The 20,763-nt window shown below is 38.6% G+C and overlaps 1 non-coding gene across 1 annotated transcript; it reads right to left on the bottom strand.

Annotated features, from left to right (window-relative positions):
* Positions 1–16,033: 16,033 nt before the first annotated feature.
* Positions 16,034–16,139, bottom strand: LOC115943123 (U6 spliceosomal RNA). The gene has a single exon (XR_004077732.1). It is a non-coding gene; the product is annotated as a U6 spliceosomal RNA (small nuclear RNA).
* Positions 16,140–20,763: the final 4,624 nt, after the last annotated feature.

Raw genomic sequence — 20,763 nt, 5'->3', positions numbered from 1 at the left:
ACAACGGCATGAGCTGCCGGTAGACACTTCTCTCAGGTTCTCTTCAGATTTATGATGTAGACGCCATCACTTTTCCCTTTGTAGATGTACTGTTCCATTTGGAAGTCAAGGTTGGTGCCACCTAAATGGGTTCCTGCTGCAAGGAATTTGAGGACATCCTCCTCCTTCATTTGAAGGATGTCGGGGCTCTGGACATTGTGAAAGTTTCTCTTTAGGTTACAATGGGAATGCAGAACTAAGCCCTATGATTCCCTCCCTGGGTAGCGGGAAAAGGTGTTTTATCACCATTTTAGAGATGAGAATATAGAGGCACAAAAAGAAGCCACTTGCTCATGATAAATAGAAAATAAGCTGAAGAGCCAAATCTCAAATGTAGGTGTTAGAATCTATCGTCTTTGCACCTACGCCCCAGTGCCTTCCATTAGGGTGACCAAGGTTATTGGGTTTAGCACAGACAGTCCTGAGTTCCAATACACCCCTCAGTCCCAGGCACACTGGGATGGTTGGTTACCCCATCTCCCAGAGTTAATCCTGTTATCTTTCAGAGCAGGAACATTTTCTTTTCTTTTTCTTGTTTTTTAAACAACAATATATTTTATTGGTAATAATAGACTTGAACTAACCAGTAAACCATAATCTATAAAGAATTTTTGTAAAAATGCATTTATTTTCTGATAATAAATACATCCAAATTCCAGTTTTTTTAAATAAAACCAGGATGGTGGAAAAGAGCAAAATGGAAAGATAATAATCCTGGGCTCAAAACCAAATGATTAAATCAAAGAGAGAAATATTTTCAGATTCCTCTCAGGAAGTCATGTAATCAACACCATTTCTCTCAAGGTCTCTCGACATTTTCAATGCTAAAATCAACACATAGTTTCAAGAACAATAAAAACATAATGACCACAAATCCTTAGTGGTTTTCATAATCTTTGTCTTAATCTTAGAAGATAGGAGACACAATATGTCTGAATGGTGAAGAAACGTTTATCCAAAGTTGATAATTCTTTAAGTTTCATTTCATTTATTTTTCCTTCTTACATAAATGTGAGTTTTCTTATGGTCACAGAAAAGACAATTTAGAAGTAATTTTGGTTTTAAAATTGAATAATCAATTTATTAATTTACAGATTCTAATTTCATTCTTCCTTAAGCATTTAACTTTGGCTTACAAATCTCATTATTCCATTATAAGTCAAGCAGATTTGAACTGTCACTTTTAATGGCCTTGAATTAATATTTGGTTACATTCTCAAATGTAGTTAATTAAACTCTTTTAAATGTTTTAAAAAGGGTTTATAAATTTAATATATGACTTTCTTTTAAGTCCTTCAATTGTCTAAATGACAAACCTTCCCAAGTAATTAAATCATTCTTATGAACTAAATTTTTTTTTAAAGATTTTATTTATTTATTTGACAGAGAGAGAGACAGCGAGAGAGGGAACACAAGCAGGGGGAGTGGGAGAGGGAGAAGCAGGCTTCCTGCTGAGCAGAGAGCTCCATGCAGGGCTCGATCCCAGGACCCTGGGATCATGACCTCAGCCAAAGGCAGACGCTTAACGACTGAGCCACCCAGGCGCCCCCTTATGAACTAAATTAGTTAAATTTAAAAATATGGTGAAACTTAAGGTCCACTAAATGTTCTAATACTATATATAAACAGTAAAATTTCTACTTAAATTCATAAATCTAAATCAATTACTCAATTCTACATTTTATTTATTTATTTTTAAAGACTTTACTTATTCACTTGAGAGAGAGAGAGAGACAAAGAGCACAAGCAGGGGGAGAGGCAGAGGGAGTGGAAGAAGCAGACTCCCCACCGAGCTGGGAGCCGGACATGGGACTCAACATGGGGCTCGATGTGGGGCTCGATCCCAGAACCTAAAGATCATAACCTGAGCTGAAGGCAGATGCTTAACCCTCTGAACCACCCAGGCGCCCCTCAATTCTACATTTTTAATTGGAATCACATGTCTATGTTGTTAATCTAATCAGTATAATTCTTGTTAGTATTACAACCTATAGTGCTAAATATGCACAGATTCTTTAGCAAAAGAAAATATTAATATGACATATTAATGACATATTAATATGGTCTATTTCTATTATTAATTCTATAACTCTTATGGGTATTAAAAATGATATCTGGTCTGAATTTTGGGTATTTCTCTCAGGTTTTCTATAACAATTGTAGTCATAACTTTTTTTTTTTTTTAAGATTTTATTTATTTATTTGACAGAGAGAAGCACAGAGAGAGAGGGAACACAAGCACGGGGAGTGGGAGAGGGAGGAGCAGGCTTCCTGCCGAGCAGGGAGACCCATGCGTGGCTCGATCCCAGGACCCTGGGATCATGACCCGAGCCGAAGGCAGACGCTTAACGACTGAGCCACCCAGGTGCCCCTAGTCATAACTTTTAAAGGTATTCTACTAGTTCCTCTGTTTAATTCAACTAAAATTAAACACTTTTTTAAAGAAGATTTTTTATTATTCATTAGAGAGAGAGAGCTCGAGCAAGAACATGACTAGGGGGAGTGTCAGAGGGAGAAGGAGCAACAGACTCCTCAATGAGCAGGGATCCCGATGTGGGGTTCGATCCTAGGACCTCAGGATCATGACCTGAGCTGAAGGCAGACACTTAACTGATTGAGCCACCCAGGTACCCCCAAATTAAACACTTTTTAATAGCTTCTGATTTGTAAGTTTCTCTCTCTCGCTCACTCTCCCATGTGAGTAGGTGTATATATTTGCATATGTCTTTGTGATTGTGTGTTGTGTGTATTTGTGTGTGTTTGTGTGTGTATTTATGTGTATGTGTATTTGTATGTGTTTGTATGCATGTATATGTGTGTGAGGTGGTAGTGGAAGAGAATGACTCCCAGTATTTTCAGAGAGAGCTGATAAGAATACTCACCAATAATAATAATACCAGTGATTTCAAAATAGTGGGATTTAGGGATATTTGCTGCTTTTTACCTAAATTTTTTTCTCTATTGCTTGAACAAGCAAGTGTCAACTTTAAAAGAAAAAAAGAAAAGCTCTCTATTTTATTTTTTTAAAGATTTTATTTCTTTTTTTTTAGAGAGAGAGCACGTGCATGCGAGCAGAGAAGGGGCAGATAGAAAGGAAGAGAGAGAATCTTAAGCAGGATCCACGCTCAGCACAGAGCCCTTTGTGGGCTTGAGATCATGTCCTGAGCCAAAATCAAGTCAGACACTTAACCCACTGAGCCACCCAGGTACCCTAAGATTTTATTTTTAAATAAATTCTACACCCAATGTGAGGCTTGAACTCATAACCTCAAGATCAGGAGTTACATGTTTGACTGACTGAGCCAGCCAGGCACACTGTAAAGTTTTTTTGTTTTTTTTTTTAAAGATTTTATTTATTTATTCATGAGAGACAGAGAGAGAGAGAGAGGCAGAGGGAGAAGCAGGCTCCCAAGGAGCAGGGAGCCTGATGTGGGACTCGATCCCAGGACGCTGGGATCATGACCTGAGCCAAAGGCAGACGCTTAACCATCTGAGCCACCCAGGCGCCCTGTAAAGTATTTTTTAAAAGGATAACTTCTTTTGTACTGACATGGAAAGATATCTAGATCATATTCTTAAGTTAAAAAAGGAGATTCAGAATAATACATATAGTATTATCCCATTTTTGGAAAAAAACTGGGATAAAAATTTAATGTATGTATATTGATGGGTCTCAAAAAATACACAGTATCTCTGGGGTGGGTCTGGAATTGGGGGCTGGAAGTATGTGATATGTAGCTGCCTAGAATAGGAACTTTAACCTAACCAAGAAGGAAGTTTACTTTGGGGTCACATAAATCTAGGCTCTAGGCTTTTCCAGGTTTGGTCCCACCATCTTTCAGGTGTGTCTCCCATATTCACAGTCACAAGATTGTTGTTGTACCTCCAGGCATTACCTCCAAATTCCAGTCATGAAGAAGTTAAAGAGAAAAAAAATGTGTTCCAGATGAGTTTATGTCTTTCTCAGGGGAAAAAAAAAAACAGCTCTCCCTGAAGTCATGCCCAGTTAGCATATATCTCATTGGCTGACTGGGCCATATGACCACACGGCTGCAGGAAACTGAAAAACCTAGCTTGTCAGTGGGCACATTAATCCTTCAAACATAACAGAATTGCTTAACATTAAGGGAGAAAAGGTAGTTTATATATATATATATACACTCCTATAGTATTTCCATTTTTATGATAAGAATGTACTTACGGAGTGTGTGTGTGGATTTTTAATTTATAAAGAATTTATGTAGACAATGAGTGGAGGAAGGGCATTCCAGATAGAGAAAATCGTCTGATTTAAAATATCTAAATATGTGGAAAATATTTCTAGTATAATTGTATGTGATTGTATATACTTTTCGTTAAAAAGATGAATTGCTAAAATGATCTAAACTGTTATAATGAATTTCTTTTTTTTTTTTAAAGATTTTATTTATTTATTCATGAGAGACAGAGAGAGAGAGAGAGAAGCAGAGGGAGAAGCAGGCTCCCCAGGAGCAGGGAGCCCGATGTGGGACTTGATCCCAGGACCCTGGGATCATGACCTGAGCTGAAGGCAGACGCTTAACCATCTGAGCCACCCAGGCGCCCTATAATGAATTTCTTATGCAACATAATGCACTGTGTTCAAGATACAACATTTAGAATAAACTAAAAGCTGGAACACAAAAAATGCTTTATGTAGGTTAAGCACTGGTTTGGTTGTTATTATAGCATTCACTCACACCCAGGCAGTTGGGAAACTAGCTGGAGAGAATCATGCACCAGCCCAAGTGAAAAAAATCTATTATTTGCTCTTCATACTCAAAAAACTAAAAAAAAAACAAAAACACCTTTATTTGTAAATCAAATAGTAACATGAGATCGAAGCTTGGAAAACAAAAACTTACCCTCAATTACTCTACAACTATTTATTTTATTTTTTTTAAAGTGAACATTTTTTAAATTTTATTAATTTATTTTAAGTAATCTCTACATCGGATGTGGGGCTTGAACTCACGACCCAGAGATCAAGAGTCACACGCTCCTCCAGCTGAGCCAGCCAGGCGCCCCATGACAATTTTTAAATTTAAAAGATTTTTGTCCATCCATTCTCTATCCTTCTGTGTACATGTTTCACCTACCTGTAATTTTAAACGACTTTCTACTTTGTAAACTGGAAACCAATTATTACGGAGAAGAATTAATGCAAACGTTTTTCTTATTTGCATAAACAAAGAGATAAAAGCAGTGAGGTCTAAAAGAGTAAATAGTGCGATATGTTCTCTTCTCTGCACTTTGTTTTCCAAAATTCTGTGTTTGAAAGTAGGTGACAGGGTGCTCAATCAGCAGCACATATACTAAAATTGGAGGGAGAGGAGGTAACAGGTTTTTCTGTATTTTAAAAAAACTATTGTCTTTTTGAGAAAGAGTGCGACCCACGCATTGGAAGGGGAGGTCTCAGAAGGTGAAGCTCTGGAAGTAGATTGTGTGCTCTGAATGGAGGAAGCAGCTGCCTGAGGAGGAACAGGAGCAGCTCGGGGTGAGCTTCAGAGCCCAGAGCTGACAGGATCAAGAGGCACTGAGGGTAGGAAGGATGAGTCAGAAGCCTGGGCTGGGGGAAATTCAGAGGATGTGGGGGCAAGGCAAGTTCCTCATCTCGACTATTGACTTCTGGAGGGAAGTAGTTCCCTCCCTTGTGTGTTTGGGGAAAAGTCATGAATCCTAGAGAATGGTACAAACTAAGCAAGGAGATGGACTGAGAAAAAGTCCTATGATTGCAATAAAACTTTTATAGGTCTAGAAGTAAAAATTAAATTAAGTTAAATTAAATTAAATTAATTAGGTGGCATTGCAAAGTCTCCTCAAAAATGTTTGTCCCTTCTGCCCCACTGGCTCTGTAGGCCCCTTGGTGCCTGTACTGTGTTTTGTATTTGTTAAGTGTTCACTAAGAACATATTACATGGGGCGCCTGGGTGGCTCAGATGGTTAAGCGTCTGCCTTCAGCTCAGGTCATGATCTCAGGGTCCTGGGATCGAGTCCCGCATCGGGCTCCCTGCTCCTTGGGAGCCTGCTTCTCCTTCTGCCTCTCTCTGTCTCTAATGAATAAATAAATAAAATCTTTAAAAAAAAAAAGAACATATTACATGACTGAGGATTGGACTGATGGCCCCAGACGGATCATCCTAGGAGATAACATTTGTACAAGATGTCTTTCAGATTTGTAATCCTGGCGTCCCCTGGGTTGATTTCTCTGTCTTTACTATCTTCCAGAGAACAGGGACCTGTCTGTGTTACGGAGTTCTGTAACCTGTAGCCTATGGGATCTCTTTCCTCGTCAGCATTTTAATCCAGGACTCAAGATTTGTCTGTCACTTGCTGGTGGTCGCACAGCACCTCTCTTCCTCACAGCAACGCTATCACTACCTGTGCTGCTCATTGTCCCCCACTAAGACACCAGCCATGGCACCGCATCACATCAGGCTCGGACCAAGCAGAGGACTCCATCCTAACCACTGGCCTGTGGGCCAGCCGTCCTCAGGCGCTGACAGAAAGCTTTCTATACAATGGGGAAAAGATGGTCTCTTCAACAAATGCTGCTGGTGAGACAGGGAAACTGAAGGGACCCCATGAGAAAAAAAGCTGGTTCTTTCGCCTTGGCTTCTTTTCCCGTTTCTATTCTTGCTAAGGTCTGCACCCCCACCCACTCTACACATGCCTTGTAATACAAATAGCATATGTCTTCCCTGCAAGGGACAAGGAGTTATTAATGATTGCTCTAGAATAGATAACATTTGAGGAAGGACCAGGTGAGAATGACTGGAAGAAGCTACCATGTGCGTATTCCAGACCACGGGCATTAGACATCTTGATGCCAAGGCTCCCTGGCTCCCAGGAATAACACCTGGGCCCTCATCTTTGTTCTAACTGGTTCCTGGAAGCCTGAGAGGACATGTGCACCAGACCGCCATCTTCAATAAAAAACCCCAGACCCCAAAGACAGGACTCATGTTTCTTTCCTTCCTGAGTCTCCCAGAGAGTCTCTCTCTATGTGTTCTCTCTATATCTTCAATAAACTCTGCTTTCACTTTCTTCTGGCTCATGTTTTTTTTTTTTTTTAACGATTTTATTTATTTATTTGAGACAGAGAGAATGAGAGACAGAGAGCACGAGAGGGAGGAGGGTCAGAGGGAGAAGCAGACTCCCTGCCGAGCAGGGAGCCCGATGCGGGACTCGATCCCGGGACTCCAGGATCATGACCTGAGCCGAAAGCAGTCACCCAACCAACTGAGCCACCCAGGCGCCCTCTGGCTCATGTTTGATTTCCATCCTTCGTGAGCCAAGGACGCTCTCGGCTGGTCCCATGGGACTGCCCCCCTCCCCAAACATGGTCCTCAGACCCAGCCTGCCTGCATCACTGGAAAAATTGGATGGAGAAAAGAAAGAAAGAAAGGAAAGAAAGAGAAAGAAAGAGGAAGGAAGAAAGAAAGAAAGAGAGGAAGGAAGGAAGGAAGGAAGGAAGAGAGAGAGAGAGGGAGGGAGGGAGGAAGGAAGGAAGGAAGAAAGAAAGAAAGAAAGGAAGAAAGAAAGAAAAAGAAAGGAAAGAGAAAGAAAGAAAGAAAGAGGGAGAAAGAAAAAGAAAGAAAGAAAGAAAAGAAAGAGAGAGAGAAAGAAAGAGAGAGGAAGGAAGAAAGAAACTGGACCACTTCCTTACACTATACACAAAAATAAACTCAAAATGGATTTTTTTTTTTAAAGATTTTATTTATTTATTTGACAGAGAGAGACACAGTGAGAGAGGGAACATAAGCAGGGGGAGTGGGAGAGGGAGAAGCAGACTTCCCACTGAGCAGGGAGCCCGATGCGGGGCTCGATCCCAGGACCCTGGGATCATGACCTGAGCCGAAAGCAGACGCTTAACGACTGAGCCACCCAGGCGCCTCACTAAAAATGGATTAAAGACCTAAATGTGAGACCTGAAACCATAAAATTCCTGGAAGAAAACATAGGCAGAAATGTCTCTGACATCAGCTGTAGAAATATTTTTCTAGGTATGTCTCCTTAGGCAAGGGAAACAAAAGCAAAAATAAACAGTTGGGATGACACCAAAATAAAAAGCTTTTGCACAGTGGAAAAATGCATCAACAAAATGAAAAGGCAACCTACTGAATGGGAGAAGATATTAGCAAATGATATATGTGATAAGGGATTAATATTCAAAATATATAAAGAAATCAGAAAACTCAACACACACCAAAAACCCCACAAATAATCCGATTGAAAAATGGGCAGAAGACCTGAATAAACATTTTTCCAAAGACATACAGATGGCCAACAGATACATGAAAAGAAGCTTAACATCATTGATTATCAGGGAAATGCAAATCAAAACCATAGTGAGTTATCACCTTACACCTGTCAGAGTGGCTACTATCAAAATGACAAGAAATAACAAGTATTGGCAGGATGTGGAGAAAAAGGAACCCTTGTGCGCTGTTGGTGGGAATGCAAACCAGTACAGCCACAGTGGAAAACAGTATGGAGGTTCCTCAAAAAATTAAAAATAGAAATACCATATGATCCAGTAATTCCACTACTGGGTATTTACCCAAAGAAAATGAAAACACTAATGCAAAAAGATATATGCATCCTTATGTTGCAGCATGATTACAACAGCCAAGGTATGCAAACTAAGTGTCCATCAGTAGATAAATAAAGAAGATGTGGTATGTATACACAACAGAATACTACTCAGCCATACAAAAGAAAAGAAATCTTGCCATTTACAACAACATGGATGGAACTAGAGAGTATAATGCTAAGTGAAATAAGTTAGACAGAGAAAGACAAATACCATATGATTCACTCATATGTGGAATTTAAGAAACAAATGAACAACATAGAAGAAACCAAGAAATAGACTCTTAACTATAGAGAACTGATGGTTACCAGAGGGGAGGTGGATGGGGGGATGGGTGAAATAGGTGATGGGGATTAAGAGGTACAAACTTCCAGTTACAAAATAATCACAGAGATGAAAAGTACAGCATAGGAAATATAGTCAATTAGATTATAATAACATTGTTTGGTGACAGATGGTGACTACACTTATTGTGGTGAGTGCTGAGTAATGTACAGAATTGTTGAATCCTTGTGTTGTATGCCTGAAACTAATATAATACTGTATGTTAGCTATACTTCAATAGAAAATAATAATGGACGAAAAATTAACTATATAAAAATCATGCCAGATTTTACTAAGAATATTTAACATCTTGCCATCACTCCAAACTCCAGTTATTACTTACACATTCCACAGGAAAGTTACATCATCTTGTTAAATATAACGTTTATTCGTGAGCACTCCCTTCCATGGCTTTTCTCCTAATTCAGACCATTAATACACCTCATGCAGATCCATGGATCTGCCTAGCTCCTGGAGGACAGGAGTTCCAGGCCCTACATTACCTCCAATTTATCTACCTACCATGTACTAAGACATCTTCATGAAGCACAGATTTGATCATGAGACTCTCCCAATGAAAAATCTTTAATGATTTCCTGTTGCAGAAGATAAACACCAGCTGCCTCTCAAGTCATGCCCACCTCCATAACCCCACATCGACTTGGGCCTCATTCCACACTCCTTTCAATCGTTCAAGGTATTCCTGATATACTGAATGTTCACCAACCGTAGAAGTTTTCCTAGACCTTCCTCCATACTCCAGGAGCTTTCTGAATCTCTTTTAACAATCTGTCTTGTGCTAAACTGATCTATGTACTGGCCTCTTCCATAAAACTGAAACCCAGGGACCAGAATTAGTATTTCATTCATTCTCCTCACTCCCATGTCTTCTTCGATAATTTAGCTGTGTGGTATAAAAGTATAAAAGGGGCATCACTATCTACACACGACCTTTGAATTCTTCTTCCTGGGGCAATAGCAAATTGGAGCAAAATGGATACTTGGCTTAGGCTATGCCAATCAGATTCTCTTCTTCTGAATTTGGAAACAGAACACACACAAAATCACACACAAACTCTAGTTGGCAGGTCACGTAGACATAGAGCCTGAAACTATGAGTTAGGGGTAGCTCCTATGGGTCATGTATAAGCTGGTCAGAGAGCAGACAGGAGGCTGACAGAAGGCAGAATGAAGCAGAAATATGGCAGGGGCAAAATGCCATGCAGTGCGGGGGGGAAAAAAAAGAAACAAAAGACAGAAAGGAAAAGGGTGTGTAGGTCAGGGGAAGGAAAGGAAGATGTCTGGCAGCTTGCTAGTTCCAGTGAGGGCAGCCTGCCCTGTTAACATAGGCGCTATGAGACTTCTCTGCACCCTTAGCCTTCACATAAACAAGCCTGAATTAGAACTGTCTTTCCTTACAACTAAGGGATACCTTATTAATACAACCTAGCATTTACTTTGCTCATTAGATGTTTTGAAATTGAAGTGTTAGACAACATTACATTTAGAATTTCCTCAAGTTGAATTGGCACTGGGCAGCTTCAGGAATACAAGGCACAGGTGAACCAACGTTCTATGCATGATGGCTGCTAGTTGTTTTCACTGAGCAGGTCCTCCAATGTGGAGGGAAGAAGGCAGAACTTTCTCCACTGTTCCAAACTGTCTCACAGATTTTGCATTAAAAAATCAAGAGTCATTTCTCCAGAGCAATACACATTTATAACCTATGCTATTAAAAATTAATGATTCAATATTTTATATTTTATTCTAGATTTTCAGTAATCTTGAGGTTAATTTGATATTGATTGATAGAATGAGCACTATTACTGGAAGCTACATATAAAATATTCATAAGCATAATCCTAGGGACTGAATTAGTCATAGGAGATAGGATTAAAATGTATAGAATTCTCTTTGCTGACCTTAATAAGAGGGCCAAAGTACAGCTTCCACTGTAATTGGACCTTGCATACTAGATCAGAATTGACCTATGGTAAAATTTGACCATTATTTAAACATTTCTTTTCTGAAACCCCTTCCTAAATTGGAATAAATAAATTATATACTAGTCAGTGCAAGAAATACTTTAAACATGAAACTTAGCTTGCCTACAACACAGAGGCTATGTTGCTAAAACAAATTTTAAGAATACATTTCACGTGTTATTGTAGCTTATAACTATTACCTTTTGTGTGCGCAGTTAAATGTACGTATGTGACCAGAAGTATAAAACAATGCCTATACAAGATGGGTGCTTTTTACCACAATGAGAAATATTTAGAGAATAGCTTGATTGCTTCATCAAATAAAAAGAAAGGCAGTGTTTTACATGTTCTTACCCTTACCTCATTTAATATTATTTTTTATATGTTCATTTGTGTAGCTATTTAGGCAGAGTGGAGCAAAATGCAGGATCCTGGTCATTTGGGCCAAAGAAATGGAAAATGTTGACTCTTTTTTCCACTTGGCTTCACCTCTGTCAGAGAAAAGGAGTCAGCCAAGAAATTTGATGCTAGTGCAGACTAAAGGAGATGCTGCTGAATAAGAAGTTAAGAAATGCTATTCGCATTAGAAACATATATAATTTGGGACTGTATATATACAGATATATCATATATTATATATATAATTTCCTTATGAAATTCATTTATGGAAAGCAATTTGGGTAGATTGCATGTACGTTAAAATGACAAAGAAAAAATAAAATGACACTGCTCCAGTGTCCTTGAGTCTTCTTAAACACTTCCTGTGAACTTGTTAGTCTGTAAGTTTATAGTAGAGAACTGGCCAGCTTTGCACAACCAAAGCAGAGTAGATACCCAGCCCACTCATTCATAAGGTGCCAAATCCAGGGTAGAACAATCCAGGGTGGTGTGAGCCGGGAACAGATACTGCCCACATTTACCAGCTAACTCTTGTCACCCCATTTGATCTGACTGCATCAAAACTGGTTGGAAGGACAAGTTCTGCATTGTTAATATATGTGACACTTTACTTTTAGAGCTTATTAAGTGCTTTGAAAGACCAATATTTCAGTTTGATTCATTATAAACCAAGATTTATTCAAGGAAAAGATCTGTATGGATAGGAAGTAATGAAAATTATTCTGTCTTTTTAATGTACTTTTTTTTTTTTTTTTACTTTTTCCTCTTTTTTTTTAAAGAATATGATAGCCATTAAAAGATCAATTGAGGAGTGCCTGGGTGGCTCAGTGGTTAAGTGTTCGACTCTTGATTTCAGCTCAGGTCACGATCTCAGGGTAAATGCTATTTTTCAGAGCTTCACTCCTTTTCCCAGATTCTCTCCAAGGCAGGCTCTGGGTCCACCAGTGAGGTGTGCAGCTACACAAGGTCATAGCCAGGAAATGGAGACAAGGTAGGTCCTGGGAAAAACATAGTGTCTTCTATATTCTCCATGGTCTAAGATCAAGTGGCTGGTCTCTACTGCTTCCTGGACTGACTCCCTGTCAGGCAGGTACCTTGCGGCATCCTGCAGCTGTCCACAACCAAAATCTATAGCTGGTGTCACTGTGATCTGTTCTCCTCAGTTCAGTGAGGGCAGTGCTCTCCCTCAAAGACTCAGTCAGCTCTTAATGACATAGCCCAGAAGCCTGATCAAGCCTTACTTGAAGCTAGCCCTACTTCCAGATTTTTCAGTTACCATTCAGAAACCATCTACTTCTCTTTATTGTTTAACCCAATTTAGGTTTATGTGCATTGAAACATAAAGACTTGTAATGTATTTCAATTTCTGTATTTTTATGTGCAACTTAGCACTGCTGTGACAGTCACCATGTTTAAAAATGTTTTGCAAACTATTATAAAAGAACAAAAAGGAAATGATTATGCAGGAAACCAATAACGCATCAAATAACAAGATCCTGCTTCCAAAGACTTTCTTCTCTCCTATTGAGCCAAACATTGGCTTTGATTGGTGTTGGCCTTCCACTTCTCCAGTGATTAATGTGTTTCAAATGGGTTGTCCTAGAGATGCTCTGTTCTAGAATCTTTGTTGGTGTGTCTGCAAGTAGTGGATATAAATAAATGGCAGTGACATGAAGGGTGTGAAGTAGCTCCTTCTAGAGCCAGAGCACCAAATGGGGGGCTGTGGTCAGAAAGTAGGTAGCTGTGATATCTCAGGAGCAGATGATTTTCTTGATCAATGACAGTGACTGCTCCAGTGGAGTGGGGATGGGAAGGGCAGGGCAGGCCAGCACATTTTGGGATGATGCTCAATATCAACAGGATGTCATCAGGAACTGGACCTGGACCTGGACCTGGACTGTCTCATGATGGTATCCCAATAATCTGGGTCCAGGTACATGTATATAGATTAGTTATGTGTCTGAAGGTGTTATACTGAATGGAGAGGCACCAAAAGTATTCAAAGACCATGTGAAAAATTTCGAAGCAGCAGGATGTCCTGCTGTTGATTTTGTAGCAAAGCAAGAGTACTGGCTGCCAGTTCATCTGTAACCAGTCATCCTGGTAGAAACAGCATCCTTTCCCAGAGGTGCTTTTGGTGGCTTTCAAGCAAAGTTAAACAGAGCTGTTTATAGACATTTATTTGCTGCCTGTACTGAAAGGTCTCCATCAACTGTCTTCAAGAACATAGTGCTTAGGAAGGTACAGGTGAGAAAGGCTCCATAAAAGGGGGTGATAATGGCACAGTCTTTAACAATGTCCAGAAGCTCCCCAAGTTAACAGGGAAGAAAAAAGAGACCATGAATATGCAAAGGAATTGCAAAATAATGGCTTATCTGCGGAACTGCTAGTAGTTGGGTGTGGTAATATTGTGTACACATGGAGAAGAGAGAAGATGAAACCAAGGAAAGTAGGCACTTATATGTGGAATCACCACTTACCTGTGGTGAAAGTCCTTGTCTGACAGGCCTAGGATTTTTCATTTTATGCCATGGGTGATGAGTTACCATCAGAGGATTTTAAACAAAGAAATGACATCATCAACTTCACATTTTTTGGAGAAACTCTGGAGAAGAAAGAAACCCAAAAGACCAACAAATAATAAGAGAGGAAATGGTAAGGGCCTGTACTGAGGCAGGTCTAGACATGTCTGCAAAGGAAGACAGGATCATCAGGAGGTGGGGTAAGCTAGAACTAGTGATGAATTACAAGTGGAGCTAAAGGGAAGAGTCTAGCTTAGTCCCAGAGTTCTCCACTTGACAATGGATGGATTGTAAATGAGAGCACAAGAGAAGGCATGTGTTTGAGTGGTGGGTAGAAAGGAAGATATTTCATTTAGAGTTTATGAGACATCCAGGTGAACACGTCTAGTGGTCAGGTGAGTGGTCAGGTATAGAGAAAAAATGAGGATTGAGAGACAGATTTAAAAGACATAAACATATAGAAAGCAATTAAAGTCATTGGACCTTGCCTAGAGAGGTGCAGACTATGCCCTGAACCTAAGAATTTCCTCATGACAGGAGGAAATTAGGACTTTTATTGCAATATATGGGTAGCAATTTCTTTTCTTTTTCTTTTAAAGGTTTATTTTATTTATTTATTTTAGAGAGAGAATGTGTATGCATGAGCAGGGAGCGTGGGTGGTGGGGGTGACAGAGGGAGAGGATCTCAAGCAGACTCCATGCTTGAGCGTGGGCTTGATGCAGGGCTCGATCTCATGACACTGAGATCACGACCTGGGCCTAAATGAAGAGTCAGATACTCAACCGACTGAGCCACCCAGGCACTCCAGGTAGCAATTTCTTTATGAAATCTTCACAGACTTCCCTGAGCAAAATTAAGACTTCCTACGTGTATTATTTTGCAAGGGCTGCCATAACAAAATATGAAAGACAGGGTGGTTTAAACAACAGAGATTTATTTTCTTACAAGGCTGGAGACTAGAAACCCAAGATCAAGATGTTGCCTGTTTAATTCCAAGGTTTCTCCTCTTGGCTTGCAGATAGCTGTCTACTGGCTATGTCTTCACATGGTCATCTGTGTGTGTGTGTCTGTATCCTAATCTCTTCTCCTTCTTAAAAAATTTGTTTGTTTAAACAAGTCATTTGGATGACCAGCTTCTTTGTTTTTAATTGAAGTATAATTGACATATAGTATTACAATTATATTACTTTCAGGTATACAACAAAGTAATTTGATAATTATATACATTACAAAATGCTCACTATGAAAAGTGTAGTTACCATCTGTCACCATATGACACTATTACAATATTATTGACTATATAATGTTGTGCTTTCCATCCCCATGACTTCTTTATTTTATAACTGGAAGTTTGTATCTTTTAATCATCTTCAACTATTTTGCCCCTCCCCCCTCCCCCTGCCCTCTGGCAACCATGAGTTTGTTCTCTGTATTTATGTATCTGTTCCTGCTTTTTGTTTATTTTTTAGACTCCACATATGAGTGCAATCATATAGAATTTGTCTTTCTTTGTCTGACTTATTTCACTTAGTATAACATGCTCTAGGTCCATCCATGTTGTTGCAAATGGCAAGGTTTCATTTCTCTAATGACTGATAATATTCCATTGTGTATATATATCACTTCTTCTTTTTCCATACATCTATTGATGGACACTTAGGTTGCTTCCAAATCGTGGCTATGGTAAATCATGCTGTGGTAAATATAGGGATGCATATATCTTTTTGAATTAGTGTTTTTGTTTTCTTTGGTAAATACCCAGAAGTAGAATTCCTGGGTTGTATGGTATTTCTCTTTTTAATTTTTTGAGGAAACTGCATAATATTTTCCACTGTGGCTGCACCAATTTATATTTCCACCAACAGAGCATGAGGGTTCCTTTTTCTCCACATTCTCACCAACACTTGTTATTTCTTGTTGGTTTTGATAGTAGCCACTCTGACAGGTGTAAGGTGATACGTCATTATGGTTTTGTTTTCTTTGTTTTGTTTTGTTTTCTCATTATTGTTTTGATTTGCATTTCCCTGATGATTGGTGGTGTTGAACATCTTTTCATGTATCTGTTGCCTATCTGTATGTCTTTGGAAAAATGTCTATTTAGGTCCTCTGACCATTTTTTTTTGTAATATTTTTTATTGCCCATGTTTTAAAAAATATGGAATGCTTCATGAATTTGCGTGTCATCCTTGCACAGGGCCATGCTAATCTTCTCTGTATTGTTCCAATTTTAGTATATGTGCTGCCAAAGTGAGGACCCTCTGCCCATTTTCTAATTGTATTATTTGTGGGTGTTTTTTTTTTTTTTAAATCTGTGTTGGGTTTTATGAGTTCTTTATGTATTTTGGATATTAACCCCTTATCAGATATCTTCTCCCATTCAGTAGGTTGACTTTTCCTTTTTTCGATCATTTCCTTCATTGTGTAAAAGTTCTTTAGTTTGATGTAATCCCAACTGTTTATTTTCGCTTTTGTTCCCCTTGCCTGAGGAGACATATCCAGAAAAATATTGTGAACACCAATGTCCAAGTTTTTACTGCCTATGTTCTCATTTAGGAGTTTTATGGTTTTAGGTCTCACAGTTAGGGCTTTAATCCATTTGAGTTTGGGTTTTTTTTAGAGAGGTGGGGGAGGGGCAAAAGGAGAGGGAGAGAGAGAATCATAAGCAGACTCCACGCCCAGCACAGAGCCTGATGCAGGGCTTGATCTTATGACTCTGAGATCATGACCTGACCTGAAATCAAAAGTTGAACGCTTAACAGACTGAGCCACCCAGGCTCCCCCAACAATATTAATTCTACCAAGATAATATATCTTTCCATTTATTTGTGTCCTCCTCAATTTCTTTCATCAATATCTTAGTTTTCAGAGTACAGGTCTTTCACTTCCTTTCTTAAATTTATTACTAGGCATTTTATTCTTTTTGATGCAATTGTAAATGGGACTGGTTTCTTAATTTCTCTTTCTGCTACTTTGTAATTAGGGCATAGAAATGCAACAGATTTCTGTATATTGATTTTGTATCCTGCCACTTTACTGAATTCATTAACTAGTTCCAATAGTTTTTTGGTGGAATCTTTAGGGTTTTCATATCATCTGCTAATAGTGACAGTTTTACTTTTTCCTTACCAATGTGGATGATTTACTTATTTTTCTTGTCTGATTGATGTGGCTAGGACTTACAGTACTATGCTGAATAAAAGTGGTGAGAGTGGGCATCCTTGTCTTATTCCTGATCTTAGAGGAAAAGCTTTCAGCTTTTTACAATGAGGTATGATGTTAGCTCTGAGTTTGTCATATATGACCTTTATTATGTTGAGATACATTTACCTACTTTGTGGAGAGCTTTTTATCATGAATGATATTGAATTTTATTAAATGCTTTTTCTGCATCTATTAAGATGATTATATGATTTTTATCCTTCATTTTATTCATGCGGTATATCATGTTGATTGATTTGTGGATATTGAACCATCCCTGCATCCCTGGAATAAATCCTACTTGATCGTGGTGAATGATCCTCTTAATGTATTATTGAATTCAGTTTGCCAATATTTTGTTGGGAGTTTTGCATCTCTGTCCATCAGGGATATTGATCTATAATTTTTTTTTTTTGTAGTGTCTTTGTCTGGTTTTGGTATCAGGGTAATAGTGGGCTTGTAGAATGAATTAACATTCCTTCCTCTTCTATTTTTTTTAGAATAGTTTGAGAAGGATAGAAGTTAACTCTTCTTTAAAATGTTTAGTAGAAAAAAGAAAACCAAAGCTGGTAGCATCACAATCCTGGACTTCAAGTTCTGTTTACAAAGCTGTCATCATCAAGACAGTATGGTACTGGCACAAAAACAGACACATAGATCAATGGAACAGAATAGAGAATCTTGACTCTATGGTCAACTAATCTTCGACAAAGCAGGAAGAATACCCAATGGAAAAAGGACAGTCTCTTCAACAAATGGTGCTGGGAAAATTGGACAGCCTCATGCAGAAGAATAAAACTGGACCATTTCCTTACACCATCCACAAAGATAGACTCAAATGGATGAAAGACCTAAATGTGAGACAGGAATCCATCAAAATCCTAGAGGAGATCACAAGCAGCAACCTCTATGACCTCAGCCACAGCAACTTCTTGCTAGACACATCTCCAAAGGCAAGGGAAACAAAGGCAGAAATGAACTATGGGACTTCATCAAGATAAAAACTTTTGCACAGCAAAGGAAACAGTCGACAAAATCAAAAAACAACTGACAGAATGGGAGAAGATATTTGTAAATGTCTTATCAGATAAAGGGCTAGTATCCAAAATCTATAAAGAACTTATCAAACTCAACACCCAAAGAACAAAAAATCCAGTCAAGAAATGGGCAGAAGACATGAACAGACATTTCTCTAAAGAAGCCATACAAATGGCAAAAAACAGACACGTGAAAAAATGCTCAACATGACTTGTCATCAGGGAAATACAAATCAAAACCACAATGAGCTACCACCTCACACTGGTCAGAATGCTAAAATTAACCACAGGAAATGACAGATGTTGGCAAGGATGCAGAGAAAGGGAAACCCTCCTACGCTGTTGGTGGGAATGCAAGCTGGAAAACAGTATGGAGGTTCCTCACAAAGTTGAAAGTAGAGTTACCCTACGACCTAGCAAATGAACTACTAGGGATTTACCACAAAGATACAAATGTAGTGATCTGAAGGGGCATGTGCACCCCAATGTTTATAGTAGCAACGTCCACAATAGCCAAACTATGGAAAAAGCCCAGATGTCCATCAACAGGTGAATGGATAAAAAAGATGTGGGATGTGTGTGTGTGTGTGTTGTGTGTGTGTGTAATGGAATACTACTCAGCCATCAAAAAACCTGAAATTTTGCCATTTGCAATGATGTGGATGGAACTAGAGGGTATTATGCTAAGTGAAATAAGTCAGTCAGAGAAAGACAATTATCATATGATCTCACTCATATGTAGAATTTAAGAAAGAAAACAGAGGATCATAGGGGAAGGGAGGAAAAAAATAAAAGACAAAATCAGAGAGCGAGACAGACCGTAAGAGACGGTCTTAATCATAGGAAACAAACTGAGGTTTGCTGGAGGGGAGGGGTGTGGGGGATGGAGTAACTAGGTGATGGAAATCAAGGAGGGCACATGATGTAATGAGCACTGGGTATTATATAAGACCGATGAATCACTCACCTCCACCTCTGAAACCAATAATACATTATATGTTAATTAATTGAATTTAAATAAATAATTAAAATTTTAAAAAATTTTGGTAGAATTCACTTGTGGAGCCATTTGGTCTCGGATTATTTTGTTGGGAGGTTTTTTTTTTTAATTACTGATTCAATTTCATTACTAGTAATCAGTCAGTTCTATTACTTCCTGATTCAGTCTCAGAAGATTGTATGTTTCTAAGAGTTTATCAATTTCTTCTAGGTTGTCCAACTTGTTGGCATATAATTTTTTGTAGTAGTCTCATAATCCTTTGTATGTCTGTGGTGTCAGTTGTAACTTCTTCTCTTTCATTTATTTTTTTATTTTTTTCAAGATTTTATTTATTTATTTATTTGTTTATTTATTTATTTTTTAATGATAACATGACACACTGATACTTTATTTTTTTTCCAAGATTTTATTTATTCATTCGAGACACAGAGATACAGAGAGAGAGCATGAGCAGGGGGAGAGGCAGAGGAAGAGGGAGAAGGAGGCTCCGGGCCGAGCAGAGAGCCCAACGTGGGGCTTGATCCCAGAACCTGGGATCATGACCTGAGCCAAAGGCAGACGCTTAACCATCTGAGCTACCTAGGCACCCCATACTTATTTTAGAGAGAGAGAGATCACAAGCGAGGGCAGGATAGAGGGGGAGAGAGAGGGAGAGAATATCAAGCAGACTCTACTTTGAGAACAGAGCCCCATGCAGGGCTCGATCTCACGACCCTGAGATCACGACCTGAGCTGAAACCAAGAGTCAGACGCTTAACCAACTGAGCCCTCGAGGTGCCCTTCTCTTTCATTTTTCATTTTATTTATTTGAGCCCTTGCTTTTTTTTTTTTCCTTGATGAGTCTGGCTAAAGGATTATCAATTTTATTTTTTCAAAGAACCAGTTCTTAGTTTCATTTATCTTTTCTATTTTTTTTTTTTAGTCTCATTTTATAAATTTCTGTTCTGGTTTTTATTATTTCCTTCCTTCTACCAACTTTGGGCTTTGTTTGTCATTCCTTTTCCAGATCCTTTAGGTGTAAGGTTAGATTGCTTATTTGAAATTTTTCTTGTTTCTTGAGGTAGGTCTGTAGTACTATAAACTTCCCTCTTAAAACTGTTTTTGCTGTGTCCTGAAGATATTGAACTGTTGTGTTTCCATTTTCATTTGTCTCCATGTATTTTTTTATGTCTTTGGTTTCTTTGTTGACCCACTAGTTGTTGAGTAGCATGCTGTTATAGATGACTCACATAGTTCTCCATGTGTTTGTATTTTTTCCAATTTTTTTTCTTGTAATTGATTTCTGGTTTCATGATATTGTGGTTGGAAAAGATGCTTAATATGATTTCAACCTTCTTCAATTTATTGAGACTTATTTTGTAGCCTAATATGTGATCTATCCTGAAAATGTTCCATGTGCCTTGAAAAGAATGTGTATTATGCTCTTTGGATGAAATGTTCACTATTATTTGTTGATTCCATCTGGTCTAATGTATTGTTCAAAGCCACTGTTTCCTTGTTGATTTTCTGTCTAGATGATCTACCCATTAATGCAAGTAGGTTGTTTAAGTCCCCTACTATTATTGTACTACTCTCATTTTCTCCCTTTATGTCTGTTAATATTTGCTTTATATATTTAAGTGATCCTATGCTGGGTACATAGAT

This window comes from Leptonychotes weddellii, chromosome 1, assembly GCF_054177405.1.
Source record: "Leptonychotes weddellii isolate Sample4059 chromosome 1, ASM5417740v2, whole genome shotgun sequence".
NCBI classification, from domain to species: Eukaryota; Metazoa; Chordata; class Mammalia; order Carnivora; family Phocidae; genus Leptonychotes; species Leptonychotes weddellii.
This window is presented reverse-complemented; position numbering and strand designations above follow the sequence as displayed.